The following is a 5,743-nucleotide window of genomic DNA, read 5'->3' on the forward strand; positions in this document are numbered from 1 at the left end:
CCACTATATTTGTCTTCTTCAAGGATGCAAGAATCTAATTTCCAAGGTGTTATCCCAGGAAACAATTACAATGGAAGAAAAAAATGCTATATGCCTCAAAAGTGTTCTTCTTGCTCTCATTTACTGTAGCAGCAATTTGTCCTACAGAAGGGTAATGGTCACTTGTCAGAATTAAATTGTTGACCATGAAGATCATGGAGAAACACAGGAAAATGTGGGACATACTAATGTTGCGGAAAAAGAAAACATTTATATGCAAGAAATGATTGCAAATAGGTATAAAAAAGACATATAATAAATACATATTTGTGTGCATGTGGGGGCCATTTCTTTCATGTTCATTAGTGTATAGAACCCAGTTCCTATCACACAGCAGGTACAGTAAATACCTGTTGACTATTTTATTGCTAACTTTATACATTTTTACAATAAAATAGTTCCCCAAAGAAGGAATAAAAGCTAAAACAAAAAATCCAAACTGCTGAAAATTAATGTGTTTGCAGAAATAACAATTTGTTCTGCTTTCTCCAGTCAGCTTAGCATCACACTTAGACTCATTCTAGGACTTCACTGAGTAACTCCAAAGACATCTGTTAAATTCTTCCAGGCAGTCACATTTATCAATAAAGACTTATCCACTCTTCTTTTACTTCCAGATGCTCAGGCTTGGGCTTCTGAAATTCTGAAAGCACCCTTGTTTATTTTTCTTCCAGAGATTGTTGAATTGCCCCAAAGAAAGTTTTTCTTTCATTTTGTGTAGTCAGAGAGGTAACTAACTATAAGAATGACTTCAGTAGCATCTCCAAGGCCAGCTGAAAGCTTTTGATGGAATTCAAAATTCAGATCTGAAGTCTATGAATATGATTACTGAGTGATTGACAGATCAAGGCCAGGTATCAAACAGACCTCAGATGCTGACAAAACCTCTGCTCACTGGAGTGAACTCCAAATATGTGGACAAGTGATCAAATACTGTGTAACTTCACTAACTTCAGAAACTCTCATAATATTCCCTAATTCCATCAAACAGTAATTATTCTTTTCTCTGAACTACACAAAGCACTCATAACCCTCAACTAGGAAATTAAAGTTTATTTTCAATTTCCTTGGGCAAGGCAAATGCAAGGGTAAATTCACAGTCTGTAGCATGTCTGGCACTAGAAAAGCATTGGAAATGTGATGGGGAATTACAATGTAGGAAAATCACCCAAAGACAATGCAATATTTAGCTGATGATAATCTCAGAAGATGAGAGATGAGGACAGAAGCCGCTGGATGAACAGGCAGTATCTCTGGGAGCAAAGAAAAAATGGAGAGGGGAAGCAGTTATTGCAGTGGTTTAGACCAAGAAGAAAAAGCCATGGTGTATCTGTCTATACCAGTCTAATATACTAGAAAACACAACATCTGTCTGTTTCACTGGGTCCAAAATAGTCAATTTACTGTCACATGTAATTTACTCATTATACAGTAATAGTTTTCTGTCTCTCTTTACTACTCACCTAAATATCTTCTGTTCCTAGCCCTTTGTTTTTAATACCATCATTTTTAAAATTATAATAATTCTTGCATGTATCTATTCTACCGATTTTGCTGAACGTCTACCGTGAACAGGCAGTATGTGAGCATAACGGTTAGAGAGTGAGCAATAAAAAATGGTCAGGGACACAGGTAATTACAATTTGGTGGTATGATACCAGGATGAATTAGGTGCTCTCAAAGCACTAAAGAGGAAGCCTAACCTTGGTTGGCAAAGGCTTTCTGGAAGTGGTGACAGATAGTCTAGTTCTGAAGATAAAATGGCTTGGGTGGTGCAGAAGCATCCTATATCACCTACTATCCTTCTCAGATAAAAGAACTGTTAAGGTTCGTGCCCCGGTCCGCGAAGATCCCACATGCCGCGGAGCTGCTGGTCCCGTGAGCCATGGCTGCTGAGCTTGCGCGTCGGAGCCTGTGCTCTGCAACGGGAGAGGCCACAACAGTGGGAGGCCCGCGTACCGCAAAAAAAAAAAAAAAAGAACTGTTAAAATTTATGTGTGTTTTATTCTAGTGTTTTTTTTCTATACACAGACAGGTAGGTAGATATATAGATATGGTAATAATAATGATTATACAGATATACATAGGTTTATAGAACTGTGATCATAATCTCTGGATCTTTCAGTGCTGTCTTTTCCATGCTTTTAAATATGTATTGAAAACATGGATTTTGATAGATGAATAATACTGTATTGAGTAGATGTTTCATAATGTATTTGATCATTCTCTTTGGGTTCATCAGAGTTTTTGTTTCCAAGCCACAAAACCCAACCCAGGCTAAATTAAGTGGAAGAGGAATTTACTGGAATAATATTACGTAGTCATAGAATCTATGGAAGGGCTGGGAAAATAGGCTAAGAACAAGAGCAGGAATCAAGATAGACCCAGCACTGGGAACTGTATTTAGGGTTGACCACAGAAACAATGCCTTTAGCATTTATTGATACTTAGGTGTCAGTGTTCTGAGAAGGAGCATCTTTCTGACCAAGCCTAGAAAGTAAGTCTTACTTACTTTTGTAAGTACTTACTTATTGTAAGTCTTTTGTAAGTACTTACTTATTGTAAGTCTTACACCAGACTTACAATAAGAAGTGGGGCCCTGTGTCCCATCAAGACTCAGCCAATAGGGCCTTCCCCAAACAGGAAAGGCATTAGGATATGGCTAGCAGAAAAACCCCAGGAATATCCAGTACCTCCTTATTGTTGGATGTTTATTGTTAGTTGTTTCCTTTTTCCTTTGTATTATAAAACTATTGAATGTTCTACAGAATCGTTGAACGTCTCTCTGATTATCTCCTTAAAATACATTCCCTAGGGGGGAAAAATACATTCCCTAGAAATGGAATTTCTGAATAAAAGTGTGAACATTTTTAAGTATCTTGATACCTATTGCCAAATTACTTTTCTGAAAAGTTGTATCAATTTAAACTCACTCTTGGAGTGTGGTATGTATGAGTGCGCCCATTTTCTGTGCCCCACATTGGGCATTATCGTTTTTGGGAACCTTCATGTTCACTCCTTTCTAGTCTGTACTCATATATTCAGCCTGTACCTCTTTAAAATTACATTTTGAAGTCAAAGCACCTAGTAGCACAGCAAACAGTTCAGTAAATAAGTTGTTTATTTTCTTGAGTTTATTTGAAGTAATTACCTTTATTGATTTTCTTCCCCATTAATTTGATTAATTCAGGGGCTGCTGCTTTTAATACGCTGTAGAGAAGCTGTTTCTTTTTCCATTCTGGAAGGGAACTGTTTACAAAGCAGTGAGTGCGTCTGATATAACAGAGGATTGAATTCTGCAGGTGAGGTTCTGAGGCTGTTGCTGTCCTGGGCATCTTCCTCTCAGACCTCCTGGCAGCAGGTGAGGGCACATCTCCAGAAGTAGGTACTTTCAGAGAGCCATGGCAGTGATGTAAGTCCAGCAGCCCTTAAACTGGGATGAATATGAAACCCAGAGAGGTGATGAAATATTTCATGAATCTTCTATCAACTTAGAAGAACATCTCTTTTAGCAAGAAATTGACAGGCATGAAGAATGTTAGGACCTGGGCTTCCATCAAGAGGATGCAAGTGGGGTCCAGGAAGAAGCACTTAAGGAGAAGTCTGAGCCCCAGAATGCTAGTCCCACTTTGCCATCAACTAGCTGTTTGGTGTTGGAGAAGCCACTTAACACCTCTCTGGATTTCACCAGGGAGTGGGCCATAGGATCTTAAGGGAACTTTCTCTTCTGATAGCCAAAGATTCTAAAGTTACTTACTTTGGATTTTTCAACATTGTTTGACTTCAATTGACAGTGGTACTCAAACCATATCTTTCACTTTGCTGTCAGGTAGGAAATAACTGAATCATTAAACACGTGTCTTTTCCCCTTACCCTTGGGCTCAGAGCTTCTCTGGGGCCTGCAGGACTAGCCAAAAGTCAGGCATAAAACAAACTAAATTCTTCCAGAGAAAGCCACTTTTTTCCTCTATTTGCATAATTTGATTCTAATGTTCTGCCCTTGTCAAGTTCTTTCCTACTTGTAGACATTTATGCAATGGGTTATAACTGTATTATTTTATTGTTGGTCATTAACCATGGGTGAGTCACTTTTTAAAATGGGCTTATGTGGCTTATTAAGTATTCCGTTCACGAGGACTAGAGATAAGTCTGGACTAGAGATTTTGGATCACTGACATGAACAACCATCAATGGGTGTCTGCTTGGCAGGCAGCCAGGTTGGTGTCAAGCTCTGATTGGTTGGATGCTGTCATGACCATGTGGTCTCAGGTCCGGACGATGGTGCACATTCATGGGACAGTGGGCAGGGGTAACCTTTCTGTGAGGGGATGTTCAGCTTATTGAAAAGTTTACATAGCACAGAATTGTTTTCAATTTTCCCTAAGTAACTACCTGGCAAGGCCCAGAATTGGATCAGATCCAATTCTGCAGATAAAATGCCCCCAAACACATTTCCCCTGGAGAAAGACTGAAAATGTATGCACATTTATATCTGTCTATTTAAGCAAATCTCATTAACATGAATGGTGCAGAAAAATATACAGTGATGGAGTGGTTCATATTCTCATGCTAGTCTGGAAGGGACTTCATTATGGTCCAGCAGAGGTTAGCATTTACTGAGGCTATCAATACATGAGGTTTTTACAAATATAAGACCCTAGTCCAGGGATAGCAAATACATGGTACTTGAGCCTCAACTGTCTTTCCCAAACCCAGAGCAGACATCACTAATGGAAGACGGCATTCGTTCCTGCTGAGACACCAGTCAGACATCCAAGGAAGAACCTAATCTCTCTCCCTGCCCCAAGGTGTCAACCAGCTTGTCCATATGGGAAGTCACCTCTCTTGGAGAGGAAAGGAGATCCTGTTACTTCTTGGATATGACTGATGGAACAAAATCGAGTGCTTCTAAGCTCATCAACCAATGTACCAGGATGTTAAATTGATTTTCATTGTATTCTCAGAGGCTTAACTAAGTCCCCAGAGTTGAGGGCAGTGAGTGATAAGTACTCATGATTTCTGGGGAAAAAAATGTGCTAGACACTAGACTCATCCCTGGAGAATTACTAAGAGTCAGCAAAAATGGTGCCTCCTGTCTATTGCTTACTTCCAGCCTACATAAGAGGAAGACCAGAAATTGGAGAAGATGGGGTTAACAGAGGGGATGTCTTAGGAGAGCACTTTGGTTTTCCCCCCCACCACTACCACTTCCAGACAAATAAGAGAACTCTAGAATGAATATCTGGAGGTACTGAGGGTGCATCCCCTTGCCTAGAACACTCTGCAGGCAGGAGGCTGGCTGGAACTGTCTGCGATGTGGAGTCAGGAGGGAGGGGAGCAGTGGCAGCAACAGTCCTGTGTCATTTGTGGGACAGGATGAATGTGTTTCCCGTGGGCTGGGTAGGCACAGTAGAGGATAGGCAGGATTCAGCCACTCTGAAAGGGCTTCCACCCCAGAGAGCTGCCTGCCTACTCCTTTTATCCAAGTGTAAGTTCAGAGCTTACATCCTCAGAAATGCCTTCTCTGACCACCTAGACTAATACAGTGCCCCCTCCAGTCAACCCTTTATTACACCTCCTTGTTTATTTCCTTGGTAGCACTCTGGTATCTGTCAAAAAAATTTTTTTGGGGGGCGGGTGGGGAGGAGTTAAGTGTGGAGAAGTGAAGTTTTAGAGAAGGAATCTCAAAGAGGCCACTTTTTTA

The sequence above is a fragment of the Lagenorhynchus albirostris genome, chromosome 3, assembly GCF_949774975.1.
Source record: "Lagenorhynchus albirostris chromosome 3, mLagAlb1.1, whole genome shotgun sequence".
Lineage (NCBI taxonomy): Eukaryota > Metazoa > Chordata > Mammalia > Artiodactyla > Delphinidae > Lagenorhynchus > Lagenorhynchus albirostris.